Genomic DNA, 21,541 nt, shown 5'->3' on the forward strand with positions numbered 1-21,541 from the left:
AGTATTTGAGGGCTTAAACTAGCATTGCTTTGGTATTGCAGATTAACCCTACTAAGTTTTCAGCAACAAAAAGAGTAGAAAATCATCTTTGTTATATGGTTTAGATGAGAAAGGTGAACAAGCTAAGAAATATTCTCTTTACTTTTTTCTCATTTTGGTGGTTGCTAAACTGTAAGAAGAAAGTTTAATGAGAATAACGAAACACCAAATGAGAAAAACAAGCAATGCGTTGGCCGGGAATCGAACCCGGGTCAACTGCTTGGAAGGCAGCTATGCTCACCACTATACCACCAACGCTTACGGCAACTTGTTGTGTTTTTACATTTTCTGCAATAACACTACAAAAATTGTCCGCAAAAAGTTTTTCGTGTTAGTAAAAAAAAAAAATACCCTTAATTGTTGCCTTGAGTCCATTTGCTCAACTTTGGTTTTGTCGGTGAAAGTTACTAATGTGTTAACTAAAAAAAAGAAAGGACCGAAAATGTTGGGAAAGAGACAATTGCTAAAAAAATTTAGAAAAAGGCAAGGCGTTGTCCAAAACTCAAAAATGAACTTTTTGAATCAAAAAAGGTAGCTAAAGTGTGACAAAGAAGAAAAATCACAGCATAAGTCTTACCGAAAAAAGTTATAAAGATTAAAAACACCACTAAACGCAAAATACAATGAGTTGTTCTAGAATTAAACTATCGCTTATTGTTTGAAAAGCAACTATGCTCACCAAGATGACATCAATGCTTACATCAGCATTGATTCCCAGGCAGTTGACCCTGGTTCGATCCCTGGCCAACTCAGTATTTGAGGGCTTAAACTAGAATTGCTTTGGTATTGCAGATTAACCCTACTAAGTTTTCAGCAACAAAAAGAGTAGAAAACCATCTTTGTTATATGGTTTAGATGAGAAAGGTGAACAAGCTAAGAAATATTCTCTTTACTTTTTTCTCATTTTGGTGGTTGCTAAACTGTAAGAAGAAAGTTTAATGAGAATAACGAAACACCAAATGAGAAAAACAAGCAATGCGTTGGCCGGGAATCGAACCCGGGTCAACTGCTTGGAAGGCAGCTATGCTCACCACTATACCACCAACGCTTACGGCAACTTGTTGTGTTTTTACATTTTCTGCAATAACACTACAAAAATTGTCCGCAAAAAGTTTTTCGTGTTAGTAAAAAAAAAAATACCCTTAATTGTTGCCTTGGCCGGGAATCAACTGCTTGGGAAGCAGCTATGCTCACCACTATACCACCAACGCATGAGTCCATTTGCTCAACTTCGGTTTTGTCGGTGAAAGTTACTAATGTGTTAACTAAAAAAAAGAAAGGACCGAAAATGTTGGGAAAGAGACAATTGCTAAAAAAATTTAGAAAAAGGCGTTGTCCAAAACTCAAAAATGAACTTTTTGAATCAAAAAAGGTAGCTAAAGTATGACAAAGAAGAAAAATCACAGCATAAGTCTTACCGAAAAAAGTTATAAAGATTAAAAACACCACTAAACGCAAAATACAATGAGTTGTTCTAGAATTAAACTATCGCTTATTGTTTGAAAAGCAACTATGCTCACCAAGATGACATCAATGCTTACATCAGCATTGATTCCCAGGCAGTTGACCCTGGTTCGATCCCTGGCCAACTCAGTATTTGAGGGCTTAAACTAGAATTGCTTTGGTATTGCAGATTAACCCTACTAAGTTTTCAGCAACAAAAAGAGTAGAAAACCATCTTTGTTATATGGTTTAGATGAGAAAGGTGAACAAGCTAAGAAATATTCTCTTTACTTTTTTCTCATTTTGGTGGTTGCTAAACTGTAAGAAGAAAGTTTAATGAGAATAACGAAACACCAAATGAGAAAAACAAGCAATGCGTTGGCCGGGAATCGAACCCGGGTCAACTGCTTGGAAGGCAGCTATGCTCACCACTATACCACCAACGCTTACGGCAACTTGTTGTGTTTTTACATTTTCTGCAATAACACTACAAAAATTGTCCGCAAAAAGTTTTTCGTGTTAGTAAAAAAAAAAAATACCCTTAATTGTTGCCTTGGCCGGGAATCGAACCCGGGTCCATTTGGTGGTCCAGGACCACCAACGTATGAGTCCATTTGCTCAACTTTGGTTTTGTCAGTGAAAGTTACTAATGTGTTAACTAAAAAAAAAAAAGGACCGAAAATGTTGGGAAAGAGACAATTGCTAAAAAAATTTAGAAAAAGGCAAGGCGTTGTCCAAAACTCAAAAATGAACTTTTTGAATCAAAAAAGGTAGCTAAAGTGTGACAAAGAAGAAAAATCACAGCATAAGTCTTACCGAAAAAAGTTATAAAGATTAAAAACACCACTAAACGCAAAATACAATGAGTTGTTCTAGAATTAAACTATCGCTTATTGTTTGAAAAGCAACTATGCTCACCAAGATGACATCAATGCTTACATCAGCATTGATTCCCAGGCAGTTGACCCTGGTTCGATCCCTGGCCAACTCAGTATTTGAGGGCTTAAACTAGAATTGCTTTGGTATTGCAGATTAACCCTACTAAGTTTTCAGCAACAAAAAGAGTAGAAAACCATCTTTGTTATATGGTTTAGATGAGAAAGGTGAACAAGCTAAGAAATATTCTCTTTACTTTTTTCTCATTTTGGTGGTTGCTAAACTGTAAGAAGAAAGTTTAATGAGAATAACGAAACACCAAATGAGAAAAACAAGCAATGCGTTGGCCGGGAATCGAACCCGGGTCAACTGCTTGGAAGGCAGCTATGCTCACCACTATACCACCAACGCTTACGGCAACTTGTTGTGTTTTTACATTTTCTGCAATAACACTACAAAAATTGTCCGCAAAAAGTTTTTCGTGTTAGTAAAAAAAAAAATACCCTTAATTGTTGCCTTGGCCGGGAATCAACTGCTTGGGAAGCAGCTATGCTCACCACTATACCACCAACGCATGAGTCCATTTGCTCAACTTCGGTTTTGTCGGTGAAAGTTACTAATGTGTTAACTAAAAAAAAGAAAGGACCGAAAATGTTGGGAAAGAGACAATTGCTAAAAAAATTTAGAAAAAGGCGTTGTCCAAAACTCAAAAATGAACTTTTTGAATCAAAAAAGGTAGCTAAAGTGTGACAAAGAAGAAAAATCACAGCATAAGTCTTACCGAAAAAAGTTATAAAGATTAAAAACACCACTAAACGCAAAATACAATGAGTTGTTCTAGAATTAAACTATCGCTTATTGTTTGAAAAGCAACTATGCTCACCAAGATGACATCAATGCTTACATCAGCATTGATTCCCAGGCAGTTGACCCTGGTTCGATCCCTGGCCAACTCAGTATTTGAGGGCTTAAACTAGAATTGCTTTGGTATTGCAGATTAACCCTACTAAGTTTTCAGCAACAAAAAGAGTAGAAAACCATCTTTGTTATATGGTTTAGATGAGAAAGGTGAACAAGCTAAGAAATATTCTCTTTACTTTTTTCTCATTTTGGTGGTTGCTAAACTGTAAGAAGAAAGTTTAATGAGAATAACGAAACACCAAATGAGAAAAACAAGCAATGCGTTGGCCGGGAATCGAACCCGGGTCAATTGCTTGGAAGGCAGCTATGCTCACCACTATACCACCAACACTTACGGCAACTTGTTGTGTTTTTACATTTTCTGCAATAACACTACAAAAATTGTCCGCAAAAAGTTTTTCGTGTTAGTAAAAAAAACAAAATACCCTTAATTGTTGCCTTGGCCGGGAATCGAACCCGGGTCAACTGCTTGGGAAGCAGCTATGCTCACCACTATACCACCAACGCATGAGTCCATTTGCTCAACTTTGGTTTTGTCGGTGAAAGTTACTAATGTGTTAACTAAAAAAAAGAAAGGACCGAAAATGTTGGGAAAGAGACAATTGCTAAAAAAATTTAGAAAAAGGCAAGGCGTTGTCCAAAACTCAAAAATGAACTTTTTGAATCAAAAAAGGTAGCTAAAGTGTGACAAAGAAGAAAAATCACAGCATAAGTCTTACCGAAAAAAGTTATAAAGATTAAAAACACCACTAAACGCAAAATACAATGAGTTGTTCTAGAATTAAACTATCGCTTATTGTTTGAAAAGCAACTATGCTCACCAAGATGACATCAATGCTTACATCAGCATTGATTCCCAGGCAGTTGACCCTGGTTCGATCCCTGGCCAACTCATTATTTGAGGGCTTAAACTAGAATTGCTTTGGTATTGCAGATTAACCCTACTAAGTTTTCAGCAACAAAAAGAGTAGAAAACCATCTTTGTTATATGGTTTAGATGAGAAAGGTGAACAAGCTAAGAAATATTCTCTTTACTTTTTTCTCATTTTGGTGGTTGCTAAACTGTAAGAAGAAAGTTTAATGAGAATAACGAAACACCAAATGAGAAAAACAAGCAATGCGTTGGCCGGGAATCGAACCCGGGTCAACTGCTTGGAAGGCAGCTATGCTCACCACTATACCACCAACGCTTACGGCAACTTGTTGTGTTTTTACATTTTCTGCAATAACACTACAAAAATTGTCCTCAAAAAGTTTTTCGTGTTAGTAAAAAAAAAAAATACCCTTAATTGTTGCCTTGGCCGGGAATCGAACCCGGGTCCATTTGGTGGTCCAGGACCACCAACGTATGAGTCCATTTGCTCAACTTTGGTTTTGTCAGTGAAAGTTACTAATGTGTTAACTAAAAAAAAGAAAGGACCGAAAATGTTGGGAAAGAGACAATTGCTAAAAAAATTTAGAAAAAGGCAAGGCGTTGTCCAAAACTCAAAAATGAACTTTTTGAATCAAAAAAGGTAGCTAAAGTGTGACAAAGAAGAAAAATCACAGCATAAGTCTTACCGAAAAAAGTTATAAAGATTAAAAACACCACTAAACGCAAAATACAATGAGTTGTTCTAGAATTAAACTATCGCTTATTGTTTGAAAAGCAACTATGCTCACCAAGATGACATCAATGCTTACATCAGCATTGATTCCCAGGCAGTTGACCCTGGTTCGATCCCTGGCCAACTCAGTATTTGAGGGCTTAAACTAGAATTGCTTTGGTATTGCAGATTAACCCTACTAAGTTTTCAGCAACAAAAAGAGTAGAAAACCATCTTTGTTATATGGTTTAGATGAGAAAGGTGAACAAGCTAAGAAATATTCTCTTTACTTTTTTCTCATTTTGGTGGTTGCTAAACTGTAAGAAGAAAGTTTAATGAGAATAACGAAACACCAAATGAGAAAAACAAGCAATGCGTTGGCCGGGAATCGAACCCGGGTCAACTGCTTGGAAGGCAGCTATGCTCACCACTATACCACCAACGCTTACGGCAACTTGTTGTGTTTTTACATTTTCTGCAATAACACTACAAAAATTGTCCGCAAAAAGTTTTTCGTGTTAGTAAAAAAAAAAATACCCTTAATTGTTGCCTTGGCCGGGAATCAACTGCTTGGGAAGCAGCTATGCTCACCACTATACCACCAACGCATGAGTCCATTTGCTCAACTTCGGTTTTGTCGGTGAAAGTTACTAATGTGTTAACTAAAAAAAAGAAAGGACCGAAAATGTTGGGAAAGAGACAATTGCTAAAAAAATTTAGAAAAAGGCGTTGTCCAAAACTCAAAAATGAACTTTTTGAATCAAAAAAGGTAGCTAAAGTATGACAAAGAAGAAAAATCACAGCATAAGTCTTACCGAAAAAAGTTATAAAGATTAAAAACACCACTAAACGCAAAATACAATGAGTTGTTCTAGAATTAAACTATCGCTTATTGTTTGAAAAGCAACTATGCTCACCAAGATGACATCAATGCTTACATCAGCATTGATTCCCAGGCAGTTGACCCTGGTTCGATCCCTGGCCAACTCAGTATTTGAGGGCTTAAACTAGAATTGCTTTGGTATTGCAGATTAACCCTACTAAGTTTTCAGCAACAAAAAGAGTAGAAAACCATCTTTGTTATATGGTTTAGATGAGAAAGGTGAACAAGCTAAGAAATATTCTCTTTACTTTTTTCTCATTTTGGTGGTTGCTAAACTGTAAGAAGAAAGTTTAATGAGAATAACGAAACACCAAATGAGAAAAACAAGCAATGCGTTGGCCGGGAATCGAACCCGGGTCAACTGCTTGGAAGGCAGCTATGCTCACCACTATACCACCAACGCTTACGGCAACTTGTTGTGTTTTTACATTTTCTGCAATAACACTACAAAAATTGTCCGCAAAAAGTTTTTCGTGTTAGTAAAAAAAAAAAATACCCTTAATTGTTGCCTTGGCCGGGAATCGAACCCGGGTCCATTTGGTGGTCCAGGACCACCAACGTATGAGTCCATTTGCTCAACTTTGGTTTTGTCAGTGAAAGTTACTAATGTGTTAACTAAAAAAAAAAAAGGACCGAAAATGTTGGGAAAGAGACAATTGCTAAAAAAATTTAGAAAAAGGCAAGGCGTTGTCCAAAACTCAAAAATGAACTTTTTGAATCAAAAAAGGTAGCTAAAGTGTGACAAAGAAGAAAAATCACAGCATAAGTCTTACCGAAAAAAGTTATAAAGATTAAAAACACCACTAAACGCAAAATACAATGAGTTGTTCTAGAATTAAACTATCGCTTATTGTTTGAAAAGCAACTATGCTCACCAAGATGACATCAATGCTTACATCAGCATTGATTCCCAGGCAGTTGACCCTGGTTCGATCCCTGGCCAACTCAGTATTTGAGGGCTTAAACTAGAATTGCTTTGGTATTGCAGATTAACCCTACTAAGTTTTCAGCAACAAAAAGAGTAGAAAACCATCTTTGTTATATGGTTTAGATGAGAAAGGTGAACAAGCTAAGAAATATTCTCTTTACTTTTTTCTCATTTTGGTGGTTGCTAAACTGTAAGAAGAAAGTTTAATGAGAATAACGAAACACCAAATGAGAAAAACAAGCAATGCGTTGGCCGGGAATCGAACCCGGGTCAACTGCTTGGAAGGCAGCTATGCTCACCACTATACCACCAACGCTTACGGCAACTTGTTGTGTTTTTACATTTTCTGCAATAACACTACAAAAATTGTCCGCAAAAAGTTTTTCGTGTTAGTAAAAAAAAAAATACCCTTAATTGTTGCCTTGGCCGGGAATCAACTGCTTGGGAAGCAGCTATGCTCACCACTATACCACCAACGCATGAGTCCATTTGCTCAACTTCGGTTTTGTCGGTGAAAGTTACTAATGTGTTAACTAAAAAAAAGAAAGGACCGAAAATGTTGGGAAAGAGACAATTGCTAAAAAAATTTAGAAAAAGGCGTTGTCCAAAACTCAAAAATGAACTTTTTGAATCAAAAAAGGTAGCTAAAGTGTGACAAAGAAGAAAAATCACAGCATAAGTCTTACCGAAAAAAGTTATAAAGATTAAAAACACCACTAAACGCAAAATACAATGAGTTGTTCTAGAATTAAACTATCGCTTATTGTTTGAAAAGCAACTATGCTCACCAAGATGACATCAATGCTTACATCAGCATTGATTCCCAGGCAGTTGACCCTGGTTCGATCCCTGGCCAACTCAGTATTTGAGGGCTTAAACTAGAATTGCTTTGGTATTGCAGATTAACCCTACTAAGTTTTCAGCAACAAAAAGAGTAGAAAACCATCTTTGTTATATGGTTTAGATGAGAAAGGTGAACAAGCTAAGAAATATTCTCTTTACTTTTTTCTCATTTTGGTGGTTGCTAAACTGTAAGAAGAAAGTTTAATGAGAATAACGAAACACCAAATGAGAAAAACAAGCAATGCGTTGGCCGGGAATCGAACCCGGGTCAATTGCTTGGAAGGCAGCTATGCTCACCACTATACCACCAACACTTACGGCAACTTGTTGTGTTTTTACATTTTCTGCAATAACACTACAAAAATTGTCCGCAAAAAGTTTTTCGTGTTAGTAAAAAAACAAAATACCCTTAATTGTTGCCTTGGCCGGGAATCGAACCCGGGTCAACTGCTTGGGAAGCAGCTATGCTCACCACTATACCACCAACGCATGAGTCCATTTGCTCAACTTTGGTTTTGTCGGTGAAAGTTACTAATGTGTTAACTAAAAAAAAGAAAGGACCGAAAATGTTGGGAAAGAGACAATTGCTAAAAAAATTTAGAAAAAGGCAAGGCGTTGTCCAAAACTCAAAAATGAACTTTTTGAATCAAAAAAGGTAGCTAAAGTGTGACAAAGAAGAAAAATCACAGCATAAGTCTTACCGAAAAAAGTTATAAAGATTAAAAACACCACTAAACGCAAAATACAATGAGTTGTTCTAGAATTAAACTATCGCTTATTGTTTGAAAAGCAACTATGCTCACCAAGATGACATCAATGCTTACATCAGCATTGATTCCCAGGCAGTTGACCCTGGTTCGATCCCTGGCCAACTCATTATTTGAGGGCTTAAACTAGAATTGCTTTGGTATTGCAGATTAACCCTACTAAGTTTTCAGCAACAAAAAGAGTAGAAAACCATCTTTGTTATATGGTTTAGATGAGAAAGGTGAACAAGCTAAGAAATATTCTCTTTACTTTTTTCTCATTTTGGTGGTTGCTAAACTGTAAGAAGAAAGTTTAATGAGAATAACGAAACACCAAATGAGAAAAACAAGCAATGCGTTGGCCGGGAATCGAACCCGGGTCAACTGCTTGGAAGGCAGCTATGCTCACCACTATACCACCAACGCTTACGGCAACTTGTTGTGTTTTTACATTTTCTGCAATAACACTACAAAAATTGTCCGCAAAAAGTTTTTCGTGTTAGTAAAAAAAAAAAATACCCTTAATTGTTGCCTTGGCCGGGAATCGAACCCGGGTCCATTTGGTGGTCCAGGACCACCAACGTATGAGTCCATTTGCTCAACTTTGGTTTTGTCAGTGAAAGTTACTAATGTGTTAACTAAAAAAAAGAAAGGACCGAAAATGTTGGGAAAGAGACAATTGCTAAAAAAATTTAGAAAAAGGCAAGGCGTTGTCCAAAACTCAAAAATGAACTTTTTGAATCAAAAAAGGTAGCTAAAGTGTGACAAAGAAGAAAAATCACAGCATAAGTCTTACCGAAAAAAGTTATAAAGATTAAAAACACCACTAAACGCAAAATACAATGAGTTGTTCTAGAATTAAACTATCGCTTATTGTTTGAAAAGCAACTATGCTCACCAAGATGACATCAATGCTTACATCAGCATTGATTCCCAGGCAGTTGACCCTGGTTCGATCCCTGGCCAACTCAGTATTTGAGGGCTTAAACTAGAATTGCTTTGGTATTGCAGATTAACCCTACTAAGTTTTCAGCAACAAAAAGAGTAGAAAACCATCTTTGTTATATGGTTTAGATGAGAAAGGTGAACAAGCTAAGAAATATTCTCTTTACTTTTTTCTCATTTTGGTGGTTGCTAAACTGTAAGAAGAAAGTTTAATGAGAATAACGAAACACCAAATGAGAAAAACAAGCAATGCGTTGGCCGGGAATCGAACCCGGGTCAACTGCTTGGAAGGCAGCTATGCTCACCACTATACCACCAACGCTTACGGCAACTTGTTGTGTTTTTACATTTTCTGCAATAACACTACAAAAATTGTCCGCAAAAAGTTTTTCGTGTTAGTAAAAAAAAAAAATACCCTTAATTGTTGCCTTGGCCGGGAATCGAACCCGGGTCCATTTGGTGGTCCAGGACCACCAACGTATGAGTCCATTTGCTCAACTTTGGTTTTGTCAGTGAAAGTTACTAATGTGTTAACTAAAAAAAAGAAAGGACCGAAAATGTTGGGAAAGAGACAATTGCTAAAAAAATTTAGAAAAAGGCAAGGCGTTGTCCAAAACTCAAAAATGAACTTTTTGAATCAAAAAAGGTAGCTAAAGTGTGACAAAGAAGAAAAATCACAGCATAAGTCTTACCGAAAAAAGTTATAAAGATTAAAAACACCACTAAACGCAAAATACAATGAGTTGTTCTAGAATTAAACTATCGCTTATTGTTTGAAAAGCAACTATGCTCACCAAGATGACATCAATGCTTACATCAGCATTGATTCCCAGGCAGTTGACCCTGGTTCGATCCCTGGCCAACTCAGTATTTGAGGGCTTAAACTAGAATTGCTTTGGTATTGCAGATTAACCCTACTAAGTTTTCAGCAACAAAAAGAGTAGAAAACCATCTTTGTTATATGGTTTAGATGAGAAAGGTGAACAAGCTAAGAAATATTCTCTTTACTTTTTTCTCATTTTGGTGGTTGCTAAACTGTAAGAAGAAAGTTTAATGAGAATAACGAAACACCAAATGAGAAAAACAAGCAATGCGTTGGCCGGGAATCGAACCCGGGTCAACTGCTTGGAAGGCAGCTATGCTCACCACTATACCACCAACGCTTACGGCAACTTGTTGTGTTTTTACATTTTCTGCAATAACACTACAAAAATTGTCCGCAAAAAGTTTTTCGTGTTAGTAAAAAAAAAAATACCCTTAATTGTTGCCTTGGCCGGGAATCAACTGCTTGGGAAGCAGCTATGCTCACCACTATACCACCAACGCATGAGTCCATTTGCTCAACTTCGGTTTTGTCGGTGAAAGTTACTAATGTGTTAACTAAAAAAAAGAAAGGACCGAAAATGTTGGGAAAGAGACAATTGCTAAAAAAATTTAGAAAAAGGCGTTGTCCAAAACTCAAAAATGAACTTTTTGAATCAAAAAAGGTAGCTAAAGTGTGACAAAGAAGAAAAATCACAGCATAAGTCTTACCGAAAAAAGTTATAAAGATTAAAAACACCACTAAACGCAAAATACAATGAGTTGTTCTAGAATTAAACTATCGCTTATTGTTTGAAAAGCAACTATGCTCACCAAGATGACATCAATGCTTACATCAGCATTGATTCCCAGGCAGTTGACCCTGGTTCGATCCCTGGCCAACTCATTATTTGAGGGCTTAAACTAGAATTGCTTTGGTATTGCAGATTAACCCTACTAAGTTTTCAGCAACAAAAAGAGTAGAAAACCATCTTTGTTATATGGTTTAGATGAGAAAGGTGAACAAGCTAAGAAATATTCTCTTTACTTTTTTCTCATTTTGGTGGTTGCTAAACTGTAAGAAGAAAGTTTAATGAGAATAACGAAACACCAAATGAGAAAAACAAGCAATGCGTTGGCCGGGAATCGAACCCGGGTCAACTGCTTGGAAGGCAGCTATGCTCACCACTATACCACCAACGCTTACGGCAACTTGTTGTGTTTTTACATTTTCTGCAATAACACTACAAAAATTGTCCGCAAAAAGTTTTTCGTGTTAGTAAAAAAAAAAAATACCCTTAATTGTTGCCTTGGCCGGGAATCGAACCCGGGTCCATTTGGTGGTCCAGGACCACCAACGTATGAGTCCATTTGCTCAACTTTGGTTTTGTCAGTGAAAGTTACTAATGTGTTAACTAAAAAAAAGAAAGGACCGAAAATGTTGGGAAAGAGACAATTGCTAAAAAAATTTAGAAAAAGGCAAGGCGTTGTCCAAAACTCAAAAATGAACTTTTTGAATCAAAAAAGGTAGCTAAAGTGTGACAAAGAAGAAAAATCACAGCATAAGTCTTACCGAAAAAAGTTATAAAGATTAAAAACACCACTAAACGCAAAATACAATGAGTTGTTCTAGAATTAAACTATCGCTTATTGTTTGAAAAGCAACTATGCTCACCAAGATGACATCAATGCTTACATCAGCATTGATTCCCAGGCAGTTGACCCTGGTTCGATCCCTGGCCAACTCAGTATTTGAGGGCTTAAACTAGAATTGCTTTGGTATTGCAGATTAACCCTACTAAGTTTTCAGCAACAAAAAGAGTAGAAAACCATCTTTGTTATATGGTTTAGATGAGAAAGGTGAACAAGCTAAGAAATATTCTCTTTACTTTTTTCTCATTTTGGTGGTTGCTAAACTGTAAGAAGAAAGTTTAATGAGAATAACGAAACACCAAATGAGAAAAACAAGCAATGCGTTGGCCGGGAATCGAACCCGGGTCAACTGCTTGGAAGGCAGCTATGCTCACCACTATACCACCAACGCTTACGGCAACTTGTTGTGTTTTTACATTTTCTGCAATAACACTACAAAAATTGTCCGCAAAAAGTTTTTCGTGTTAGTAAAAAAAAAAATACCCTTAATTGTTGCCTTGGCCGGGAATCAACTGCTTGGGAAGCAGCTATGCTCACCACTATACCACCAACGCATGAGTCCATTTGCTCAACTTCGGTTTTGTCGGTGAAAGTTACTAATGTGTTAACTAAAAAAAAGAAAGGACCGAAAATGTTGGGAAAGAGACAATTGCTAAAAAAATTTAGAAAAAGGCGTTGTCCAAAACTCAAAAATGAACTTTTTGAATCAAAAAAGGTAGCTAAAGTGTGACAAAGAAGAAAAATCACAGCATAAGTCTTACCGAAAAAAGTTATAAAGATTAAAAACACCACTAAACGCAAAATACAATGAGTTGTTCTAGAATTAAACTATCGCTTATTGTTTGAAAAGCAACTATGCTCACCAAGATGACATCAATGCTTACATCAGCATTGATTCCCAGGCAGTTGACCCTGGTTCGATCCCTGGCCAACTCAGTATTTGAGGGCTTAAACTAGAATTGCTTTGGTATTGCAGATTAACCCTACTAAGTTTTCAGCAACAAAAAGAGTAGAAAACCATCTTTGTTATATGGTTTAGATGAGAAAGGTGAACAAGCTAAGAAATATTCTCTTTACTTTTTTCTCATTTTGGTGGTTGCTAAACTGTAAGAAGAAAGTTTAATGAGAATAACGAAACACCAAATGAGAAAAACAAGCAATGCGTTGGCCGGGAATCGAACCCGGGTCAACTGCTTGGAAGGCAGCTATGCTCACCACTATACCACCAACGCTTACGGCAACTTGTTGTGTTTTTAAATTTTCTGCAATAACACTACAAAAATTGTCCGCAAAAAGTTTTTCGTGTTAGTAAAAAAAAAAAATACCCTTAATTGTTGCCTTGGCCGGGAATCGAACCCGGGTCCATTTGGTGGTCCAGGACCACCAACGTATGAGTCCATTTGCTCAACTTTGGTTTTGTCAGTGAAAGTTACTAATGTGTTAACTAAAAAAAAGAAAGGACCGAAAATGTTGGGAAAGAGACAATTGCTAAAAAAATTTAGAAAAAGGCAAGGCGTTGTCCAAAACTCAAAAATGAACTTTTTGAATCAAAAAAGGTAGCTAAAGTGTGACAAAGAAGAAAAATCACAGCATAAGTCTTACCGAAAAAAGTTATAAAGATTAAAAACACCACTAAACGCAAAATACAATGAGTTGTTCTAGAATTAAACTATCGCTTATTGTTTGAAAAGCAACTATGCTCACCAAGATGACATCAATGCTTACATCAGCATTGATTCCCAGGCAGTTGACCCTGGTTCGATCCCTGGCCAACTCAGTATTTGAGGGCTTAAACTAGAATTGCTTTGGTATTGCAGATTAACCCTACTAAGTTTTCAGCAACAAAAAGAGTAGAAAACCATCTTTGTTATATGGTTTAGATGAGAAAGGTGAACAAGCTAAGAAATATTCTCTTTACTTTTTTCTCATTTTGGTGGTTGCTAAACTGTAAGAAGAAAGTTTAATGAGAATAACGAAACACCAAATGAGAAAAACAAGCAATGCGTTGGCCGGGAATCGAACCCGGGTCAACTGCTTGGAAGGCAGCTATGCTCACCACTATACCACCAACGCTTACGGCAACTTGTTGTGTTTTTACATTTTCTGCAATAACACTACAAAAATTGTCCGCAAAAAGTTTTTCGTGTTAGTAAAAAAAAAAATACCCTTAATTGTTGCCTTGGCCGGGAATCAACTGCTTGGGAAGCAGCTATGCTCACCACTATACCACCAACGCATGAGTCCATTTGCTCAACTTCGGTTTTGTCGGTGAAAGTTACTAATGTGTTAACTAAAAAAAAGAAAGGACCGAAAATGTTGGGAAAGAGACAATTGCTAAAAAAATTTAGAAAAAGGCGTTGTCCAAAACTCAAAAATGAACTTTTTGAATCAAAAAAGGTAGCTAAAGTGTGACAAAGAAGAAAAATCACAGCATAAGTCTTACCGAAAAAAGTTATAAAGATTAAAAACACCACTAAACGCAAAATACAATGAGTTGTTCTAGAATTAAACTATCGCTTATTGTTTGAAAAGCAACTATGCTCACCAAGATGACATCAATGCTTACATCAGCATTGATTCCCAGGCAGTTGACCCTGGTTCGATCCCTGGCCAACTCAGTATTTGAGGGCTTAAACTAGAATTGCTTTGGTATTGCAGATTAACCCTACTAAGTTTTCAGCAACAAAAAGAGTAGAAAACCATCTTTGTTATATGGTTTAGATGAGAAAGGTGAACAAGCTAAGAAATATTCTCTTTACTTTTTTCTCATTTTGGTGGTTGCTAAACTGTAAGAAGAAAGTTTAATGAGAATAACGAAACACCAAATGAGAAAAACAAGCAATGCGTTGGCCGGGAATCGAACCCGGGTCAACTGCTTGGAAGGCAGCTATGCTCACCACTATACCACCAACGCTTACGGCAACTTGTTGTGTTTTTACATTTTCTGCAATAACACTACAAAAATTGTCCGCAAAAAGTTTTTCGTGTTAGTAAAAAAAAAAAATACCCTTAATTGTTGCCTTGGCCGGGAATCGAACCCGGGTCAACTGCTTGGGAAGCAGCTATGCTCACCACTATACCACCAACGTATGAGTCCATTTGCTCAACTTTGGTTTTGTCAGTGAAAGTTACTAATGTGTTAACTAAAAAAAAGAAAGGACCGAAAATGTTGGGAAAGAGACAATTGCTAAAAAAATTTAGAAAAAGGCAAGGCGTTGTCCAAAACTCAAAAATGAACTTTTTGAATCAAAAAAGGTAGCTAAAGTGTGACAAAGAAGAAAAATCACAGCATAAGTCTTACCGAAAAAAGTTATAAAGATTAAAAACACCACTAAACGCAAAATACAATGAGTTGTTCTAGAATTAAACTATCGCTTATTGTTTGAAAAGCAACTATGCTCACCAAGATGACATCAATGCTTACATCAGCATTGATTCCCAGGCAGTTGACCCTGGTTCGATCCCTGGCCAACTCAGTATTTGAGGGCTTAAACTAGAATTGCTTTGGTATTGCAGATTAACCCTACTAAGTTTTCAGCAACAAAAAGAGTAGAAAACCATCTTTGTTATATGGTTTAGATGAGAAAGGTGAACAAGCTAAGAAATATTCTCTTTACTTTTTTCTCATTTTGGTGGTTGCTAAACTGTAAGAAGAAAGTTTAATGAGAATAACGAAACACCAAATGAGAAAAACAAGCAATGCGTTGGCCGGGAATCGAACCCGGGTCAACTGCTTGGAAGGCAGCTATGCTCACCACTATACCACCAACGCTTACGGCAACTTGTTGTGTTTTTACATTTTCTGCAATAACACTACAAAAATTGTCCGCAAAAAGTTTTTCGTGTTAGTAAAAAAAAAAATACCCTTAATTGTTGCCTTGGCCGGGAATCAACTGCTTGGGAAGCAGCTATGCTCACCACTATACCACCAACGCATGAGTCCATTTGCTCAACTTTGGTTTTGTCGGTGAAAGTTACTAATGTGTTAACTAAAAAAAAGAAAGGACCGAAAATGTTGGGAAAGAGACAATTGCTAAAAAAATTTAGAAAAAGGCAAGGCGTTGTCCAAAACTCAAAAATGAACTTTTTGAATCAAAAAAGGTAGCTAAAGTGTGACAAAGAAGAAAAATCACAGCATAAGTCTTACCGAAAAAAGTTATAAAGATTAAAAACACCACTAAACGCAAAATACAATGAGTTGTTCTAGAATTAAACTATCGCTTATTGTTTGAAAAGCAACTATGCTCACCAAGATGACATCAATGCTTACATCAGCATTGATTCCCAGGCAGTTGACCCTGGTTCGATCCCTGGCCAACTCAGTATTTGAGGGCTTAAACTAGAATTGCTTTGGTATTGCAGATTAACCCTACTAAGTTTTCAGCAACAAAAAGAGTAGAAAACCATCTTTGTTATATGGTTTAGATGAGAAAGGTGAACAAGCTAAGAAATATTCTCTTTACTTTTTTCTCATTTTGGTGGTTGCTAAACTGTAAGAAGAAAGTTTAATGAGAATAACGAAACACCAAATGAGAAAAACAAGCAATGCGTTGGCCGGGAATCGAACCCGGGTCAACTGCTTGGAAGGCAGCTATGCTCACCACTATACCACCAACGCTTACGGCAACTTGTTGTGTTTTTACATTTTCTGCAATAACACTACAAAAATTGTCCGCAAAAAGTTTTTCGTGTTAGTAAAAAAAAAAATACCCTTAATTGTTGCCTTGGCCGGGAATCGAGCCCGGGTCAACTGCTTGGGAAGCAGCTATGCTCACCACTATACCACCAACGCATGAGTCCATTTGCTCAACTTTGGTTTTGTCGGTGAAAGTTACTAATGTGTTAACTAAAAAAAAGAAAGGACCGAAAATGTTGGGAAAGAGACAATTGCTAAAAAAATTTAGAAAAAGGCAAGGCGTTGTCCAAAACTCAAAAATGAACTTTTTGAATCAAAAAAGGTAGCTAAAGTGTGACAAGGAAGAAAAATCACAGCATAAGTCTTACCGAAAAAAGTTATAAAGATTAAAAACACCACTAAACGCAAAATACAATGAGTTGTTCTAGAATTAAACTATCGCTTATTGTTTGAAAAGCAACTATGCTCACCAAGATGACATCAATGCTTACATCAGCATTGATTCCCAGGCAGTTGACCCTGGTTCGATCCCTGGCCAACTCAGTATTTGAGGGCTTAAACTAGAATTGCTTTGGTATTGCAGATTAACCCTACTAAGTTTTCAGCAACAAAAAGAGTAGAAAACCATCTTTGTTATATGGTTTAGATGAGAAAGGTGAACAAGCTAAGAAATATTCTCTTTACTTTATTCTCATTTTGGTGGTTGCTAAACTGTAAAAAGAAAGTTTAATGAGAATAACGAAACACCAAATGAGAAAAACAAGCAATGCGTTGGCCGGGAATCGAAGCCGGGTCAACTGCTTGGAAGGCAGCTATGCTCACCACTATACCACCAACGCTTACAGCAACTTGTTGTGTTTTTACATTTTCTGCAATAACACTACAAAAATTGTCCGCAAAAAGTTTTTCGTGTTAGTAAAAAAAAAAAAAAATACCCTTAATTGTTGCCTTGGCCAGGAATCGAGCCCGGGTCAACTGCTTGGGAAGCAGCTATGCTCACCACTATACCACCAACTTTGGTTTTGTCGGTGAAAGTTACTAATGTGTTAACTAAAAAAAAGAAAGGACCGAAAATGTTGGGAAAGAGACAATTGCTAAAAAAATTTAGAAAAAGGCAAGGCGTTGTCCAAAACTCAAAAATGAACTTTTTGAATCAAAAAAGGTAGCTAAAGTGTGACAAGGAAGAAAAATCACAGCATAAGTCTTACCGAAAAAAGTTATAAAGATTAAAAACACCACTAAACGCAAAATACAATGAGTTGTTCTAGAATTAAACTATCGCTTATTGTTTGAAAAGCAACTATGCTCACCAAGATGACATCAATGCTTACATCAGCATTGATTCCCAGGCAGTTGACCCTGGTTCGATCCCTGGCCAACTCAGTATTTGAGGGCTTAAACTAGAATTGCTTTGGTATTGCAGATTAACCCTACTAAGTTTTCAGCAACAAAAAGAGTAGAAAACCATCTTTGTTATATGGTTTAGATGAGAAAGGTGAACAAGCTAAGAAATATTCTCTTTACTTTATTCTCATTTTGGTGGTTGCTAAACTGTAAAAAGAAAGTTTAATGAGAATAACGAAACACCAAATGAGAAAAACAAGCAATGCGTTGGCCGGGAATCGAAGCCGGGTCAACTGCTTGGAAGGCAGCTATGCTCACCACTATACCACCAACGCTTACAGCAACTTGTTGTGTTTTTACATTTTCTGCAATAACACTACAAAAATTGTCCGCAAAAAGTTTTTCGTGTTAGTAAAAAAAAAAAAAAATACCCTTAATTGTTGCCTTGGCCAGGAATCGAGCCCGGGTCAACTGCTTGGGAAGCAGCTATGCTCACCACTATACCACCAACTTTGGTTTTGTTGGTGAAAGTTACTAATGTGTTAACTAAAAAAAAGAAAGGACCGAAAATGTTGGGAAAGAGACAATTGCTAAAAAAATTTAGAAAAAGGCAAGGCGTTGTCCAAAACTCAAAAATGAACTTTTTGAATCAAAAAAGGTAGCTAAAGTGTGACAAGGAAGAAAAATCACAGCATAAGTCTTACCGAAAAAAGTTATAAAGATTAAAAACACCACTAAACGCAAAATACAATGAGTTGTTCTAGAATTAAACTATCGCTTATTGTTTGAAAAGCAACTATGCTCACCAAGATGACATCAATGCTTACATCAGCATTGATTCCCAGGCAGTTGACCCTGGTTCGATCCCTGGCCAACTCAGTATTTGAGGGCTTAAACTAGAATTGCTTTGGTATTGCAGATTAACCCTACTAAGTTTTCAGCAACAAAAAGAGTAGAAAACCATCTTTGTTATATGGTTTAGATGAGAAAGGTGAACAAGCTAAGAAATATTCTCTTTACTTTTTTCTCATTTTGGTGGTTGCTAAACTGTAAGAAGAAAGTTTAATGAGAATAACGAAACACCAAATGAGAAAAACAAGCAATGCGTTGGCCGGGAATCGAAGCCGGGTCAACTGCTTGGAAGGCAGCTATGCTCACCACTATACCACCAACGCTTACGGCAACTTGTGTTTTTACATTTTCTGCAATAACACTGCAAAAATTGTCCGCAAAAAGTTTTTCGTGTTAGTAAAAAAAACAAAATACCCTTAATTGTTGCCTTGGCCGGGAATCGAACCCGGGTCAAGTGCTTGGGAAGCAGCTATGCTCACCACTATACCACCAACGCATGAGTCCATTTGCTCAACTTTGGTTTTGTCGGTGAAAGTTACTAATGTGTTAACTAAAAAAAAGAAAGGACCGAAAATGTTGGGAAAGAGACAATTGCTAAAAAAATTTAGAAAAAGGCAAGGCGTTGTCCAAAACTCAAAAATGAACTTTTTGAATCAAAAAAGGTAGCTAAAGTGTGACAAGGAAGAAAAATCACAGCATAAGTCTTACCGAAAAAAGTTATAAAGATTAAAAACACCACTAAACGCAAAATACAATGAGTTGTTCTAGAATTAAACTATCGCTTATTGTTTGAAAAGCAACTATGCTCACCAAGATGACATCAATGCTTACATCAGCATTGATTCCCAGGCAGTTGACCCTGGTTCGATCCCTGGCCAACTCAGTATTTGAGGGCTTAAACTAGAATTGCTTTGGTATTGCAGATTAACCCTACTAAGTTTTCAGCAACAAAAAAAGTAGAAAACCATCTTTGTTATATGGTTTAGATGAGAAAGGTGAACAAGCTAAGAAATATTCTCTTTACTTTATTCTCATTTTGGTGGTTGCTAAACTGTAAGAAGAAAGTTTAATGAGAATAACGAAACACCAAATGAGAAAAACAAGCAATGCGTTGGCCGGGAATCGAAGCCGGGTCAACTGCTTGGAAGGCAGCTATGCTCACCACTATACCACCAACGCTTACGGCAACTTGTTGTGTTTTTACATTTTCTGCAATAACACTACAAAAATTGTCCGCAAAAAGTTTTTCGTGTTAGTAAAAAAAAAAAAAAATATCCTTAATTGTTGCCTTGGCCAGGAATCGAGCCCGGGTCAACTGCTTGGGAGGCAGCTATGCTCAACACTATACCACCAACGCATGAGTCCATTTGCTCAACTTTGGTTTTGTCGGTGAAAGTTACTAATGTGTTAACTAAAAAAAAGAAAGGACCGAAAATGTTGGGAAAGAGACAATTGCTAAAAAAATTTAGAAAAAGGCGTTGTCCAAAACTCAAAAATGAACTTTTTGAATCAAAAAAGGTAGCTAAAGTGTGACAAAGAAGAAAAATCACAGCATAAGTCTTACCGAAAAAAGTTATAAAGATTAAAAACACCACTAAACGCAAAATACAATGAGTTGTTCTAGAATTAAACTATCGCTTATTGTTTGAAAAGCAACTATGCTCACCAAGATGACATCAATGCTTACATCAGCATTGATTCCCAGGCAGTTGACCCTGGTTCGATCCCTGGCCAACTCAGTATTTGAGGGCTTAAACTAGAATTGCTTTGGTATTGCAGATTAACCCTACTAAGTTTTCAGCAACAAAAAGAGTAGAAAACCATCTTTGTTATATGGTTTAGATGAGAAAGGTGAACAAGCTAAGAAATATTCTCTTTACTTTTTTCTCATTTTGGTGGTTGCTAAACTGTAAGAAGAAAGTTTAATGAGAATAACGAAACACCAAATGAGAAAAACAAGCAATGCGTTGGCCGGGAATCGAACCCGGGTCAACTGCTTGGAAGGCAGCTATGCTCACCACTATACCACCAACGCTTACAGCAACTTGTTGTGTTTTTACATTTTCTGCAATAACACTACAAAAATTGTCCGCAAAAAGTTTTTCGTGTTAGTAAAAAAAAAAATACCCTTAATTGTTGCCTTGGCCGGGAATCGAACCCGGGTCAACTGCTTGGGAAGCAGCTATGCTCACCACTATACCATTTGCTCAACTTTGGTTTTGCTCAACTTTGCTCAACTTTGGTTTTGTCGGTGAAAGTTACTAATGTGTTAACTAAAAAAAAGAAAGGACCGAAAATGTTGGGAAAGAGACAATTGCTAAAAAAATTTAGAAAAAGGCAAGGCGTTGTCCAAAACTCAAAAATGAACTTTTTGAATCAAAAAAGGTAGCTAAAGTGTGACAAGGAAGAAAAATCACAGCATAAGTCTTACCGAAAAAAGTTATAAAGATTAAAAACACCACTAAACGCAAAATACAATGAGTTGTTCTAGAATTAAACTATCGCTTATTGTTTGAAAAGCAACTATGCTCACCAAGATGACATCAATGCTTACATCAGCATTGATTCCCAGGCAGTTGACCCTGGTTCGATCCCTGGCCAACTCAGTATTTGAGGGCTTAAACTAGAATTGCTTTGGTATTGCAGATTAACCCTACTAAGTTTTCAGCAACAAAAAGAGTAGAAAACCATCTTTGTTATATGGTTTAGATGAGAAAGGTGAACAAGCTAAGAAATATTCTCTTTACTTTTTTCTCATTTTGGTGGTTGCTAAACTGTAAGAAGAAAGTTTAATGAGAATAACGAAACACCAAATGAGAAAAACAAGCCGGGAATCGAGCGTTGGCCGGGAATCGAACCCGGGTCAACTGCTTGGAAGGCAGCTATGCTCACCACTATACCACCAACGCTTACGGCAACTTGTTGTGTTTTTACATTTTCTGCAATAACACTACAAAAATTGTCCGCAAAAAGTTTTTCATGTTAGTAAAAAAAAAATACCCTTAATTTGCTCAACTTTGGTTTTGTGTTTTTACATTTTCTGCA

The 21,541-nt window shown here is 36.8% G+C and overlaps 29 non-coding genes across 29 annotated transcripts; all 29 read right to left on the minus strand.

Annotated features, from left to right (window-relative positions):
* Positions 1-225: 225 nt before the first annotated feature.
* TRNAG-UCC (transfer RNA glycine (anticodon UCC)) lies at positions 226-297 on the minus strand. The gene has a single exon. It is a non-coding gene; the product is annotated as a tRNA-Gly (tRNA).
* Positions 298-1,015: 718 nt separating this feature from the next.
* TRNAG-UCC (transfer RNA glycine (anticodon UCC)) lies at positions 1,016-1,087 on the minus strand. The gene has a single exon. It is a non-coding gene; the product is annotated as a tRNA-Gly (tRNA).
* A 769-nt stretch (positions 1,088-1,856) lies between these two features.
* On the minus strand, positions 1,857-1,928 carry TRNAG-UCC (transfer RNA glycine (anticodon UCC)). The gene has a single exon. It is a non-coding gene; the product is annotated as a tRNA-Gly (tRNA).
* A 769-nt stretch (positions 1,929-2,697) lies between these two features.
* TRNAG-UCC (transfer RNA glycine (anticodon UCC)) lies at positions 2,698-2,769 on the minus strand. Its single transcript has one exon. It is a non-coding gene; the product is annotated as a tRNA-Gly (tRNA).
* Positions 2,770-3,714: 945 nt separating this feature from the next.
* TRNAG-CCC (transfer RNA glycine (anticodon CCC)) lies at positions 3,715-3,786 on the minus strand. The gene has a single exon. It is a non-coding gene; the product is annotated as a tRNA-Gly (tRNA).
* Positions 3,787-4,397: 611 nt separating this feature from the next.
* On the minus strand, positions 4,398-4,469 carry TRNAG-UCC (transfer RNA glycine (anticodon UCC)). The gene has a single exon. It is a non-coding gene; the product is annotated as a tRNA-Gly (tRNA).
* A 769-nt stretch (positions 4,470-5,238) lies between these two features.
* On the minus strand, positions 5,239-5,310 carry TRNAG-UCC (transfer RNA glycine (anticodon UCC)). Its single transcript has one exon. It is a non-coding gene; the product is annotated as a tRNA-Gly (tRNA).
* Positions 5,311-6,079: 769 nt separating this feature from the next.
* TRNAG-UCC (transfer RNA glycine (anticodon UCC)) lies at positions 6,080-6,151 on the minus strand. The gene has a single exon. It is a non-coding gene; the product is annotated as a tRNA-Gly (tRNA).
* A 769-nt stretch (positions 6,152-6,920) lies between these two features.
* Positions 6,921-6,992, minus strand: TRNAG-UCC (transfer RNA glycine (anticodon UCC)). The gene has a single exon. It is a non-coding gene; the product is annotated as a tRNA-Gly (tRNA).
* Positions 6,993-7,936: 944 nt separating this feature from the next.
* TRNAG-CCC (transfer RNA glycine (anticodon CCC)) lies at positions 7,937-8,008 on the minus strand. The gene has a single exon. It is a non-coding gene; the product is annotated as a tRNA-Gly (tRNA).
* Positions 8,009-8,619: 611 nt separating this feature from the next.
* On the minus strand, positions 8,620-8,691 carry TRNAG-UCC (transfer RNA glycine (anticodon UCC)). The gene has a single exon. It is a non-coding gene; the product is annotated as a tRNA-Gly (tRNA).
* A 769-nt stretch (positions 8,692-9,460) lies between these two features.
* Positions 9,461-9,532, minus strand: TRNAG-UCC (transfer RNA glycine (anticodon UCC)). The gene has a single exon. It is a non-coding gene; the product is annotated as a tRNA-Gly (tRNA).
* Positions 9,533-10,301: 769 nt separating this feature from the next.
* Positions 10,302-10,373, minus strand: TRNAG-UCC (transfer RNA glycine (anticodon UCC)). The gene has a single exon. It is a non-coding gene; the product is annotated as a tRNA-Gly (tRNA).
* Positions 10,374-11,142: 769 nt separating this feature from the next.
* On the minus strand, positions 11,143-11,214 carry TRNAG-UCC (transfer RNA glycine (anticodon UCC)). The gene has a single exon. It is a non-coding gene; the product is annotated as a tRNA-Gly (tRNA).
* Positions 11,215-11,983: 769 nt separating this feature from the next.
* TRNAG-UCC (transfer RNA glycine (anticodon UCC)) lies at positions 11,984-12,055 on the minus strand. Its single transcript has one exon. It is a non-coding gene; the product is annotated as a tRNA-Gly (tRNA).
* Positions 12,056-12,824: 769 nt separating this feature from the next.
* TRNAG-UCC (transfer RNA glycine (anticodon UCC)) lies at positions 12,825-12,896 on the minus strand. The gene has a single exon. It is a non-coding gene; the product is annotated as a tRNA-Gly (tRNA).
* Positions 12,897-13,665: 769 nt separating this feature from the next.
* TRNAG-UCC (transfer RNA glycine (anticodon UCC)) lies at positions 13,666-13,737 on the minus strand. The gene has a single exon. It is a non-coding gene; the product is annotated as a tRNA-Gly (tRNA).
* Positions 13,738-14,506: 769 nt separating this feature from the next.
* Positions 14,507-14,578, minus strand: TRNAG-UCC (transfer RNA glycine (anticodon UCC)). Its single transcript has one exon. It is a non-coding gene; the product is annotated as a tRNA-Gly (tRNA).
* Positions 14,579-14,681: 103 nt separating this feature from the next.
* TRNAG-CCC (transfer RNA glycine (anticodon CCC)) lies at positions 14,682-14,753 on the minus strand. The gene has a single exon. It is a non-coding gene; the product is annotated as a tRNA-Gly (tRNA).
* Positions 14,754-15,364: 611 nt separating this feature from the next.
* TRNAG-UCC (transfer RNA glycine (anticodon UCC)) lies at positions 15,365-15,436 on the minus strand. Its single transcript has one exon. It is a non-coding gene; the product is annotated as a tRNA-Gly (tRNA).
* Positions 15,437-16,210: 774 nt separating this feature from the next.
* Positions 16,211-16,282, minus strand: TRNAG-UCC (transfer RNA glycine (anticodon UCC)). Its single transcript has one exon. It is a non-coding gene; the product is annotated as a tRNA-Gly (tRNA).
* A 102-nt stretch (positions 16,283-16,384) lies between these two features.
* On the minus strand, positions 16,385-16,456 carry TRNAG-CCC (transfer RNA glycine (anticodon CCC)). Its single transcript has one exon. It is a non-coding gene; the product is annotated as a tRNA-Gly (tRNA).
* Positions 16,457-17,067: 611 nt separating this feature from the next.
* TRNAG-UCC (transfer RNA glycine (anticodon UCC)) lies at positions 17,068-17,139 on the minus strand. Its single transcript has one exon. It is a non-coding gene; the product is annotated as a tRNA-Gly (tRNA).
* A 768-nt stretch (positions 17,140-17,907) lies between these two features.
* Positions 17,908-17,979, minus strand: TRNAG-UCC (transfer RNA glycine (anticodon UCC)). The gene has a single exon. It is a non-coding gene; the product is annotated as a tRNA-Gly (tRNA).
* A 768-nt stretch (positions 17,980-18,747) lies between these two features.
* On the minus strand, positions 18,748-18,819 carry TRNAG-UCC (transfer RNA glycine (anticodon UCC)). Its single transcript has one exon. It is a non-coding gene; the product is annotated as a tRNA-Gly (tRNA).
* Positions 18,820-18,920: 101 nt separating this feature from the next.
* On the minus strand, positions 18,921-18,992 carry TRNAG-CCC (transfer RNA glycine (anticodon CCC)). Its single transcript has one exon. It is a non-coding gene; the product is annotated as a tRNA-Gly (tRNA).
* A 611-nt stretch (positions 18,993-19,603) lies between these two features.
* TRNAG-UCC (transfer RNA glycine (anticodon UCC)) lies at positions 19,604-19,675 on the minus strand. Its single transcript has one exon. It is a non-coding gene; the product is annotated as a tRNA-Gly (tRNA).
* A 784-nt stretch (positions 19,676-20,459) lies between these two features.
* TRNAG-UCC (transfer RNA glycine (anticodon UCC)) lies at positions 20,460-20,531 on the minus strand. The gene has a single exon. It is a non-coding gene; the product is annotated as a tRNA-Gly (tRNA).
* Positions 20,532-21,333: 802 nt separating this feature from the next.
* TRNAG-UCC (transfer RNA glycine (anticodon UCC)) lies at positions 21,334-21,405 on the minus strand. The gene has a single exon. It is a non-coding gene; the product is annotated as a tRNA-Gly (tRNA).
* Positions 21,406-21,541: the final 136 nt, after the last annotated feature.

Source organism: Dendrobates tinctorius, unplaced genomic scaffold (assembly GCF_039654945.1).
Source record: "Dendrobates tinctorius isolate UK_male_01 unplaced genomic scaffold, ASM3965494v1 ptg000251l, whole genome shotgun sequence".
NCBI classification, from domain to species: domain Eukaryota; kingdom Metazoa; phylum Chordata; class Amphibia; order Anura; family Dendrobatidae; genus Dendrobates; species Dendrobates tinctorius.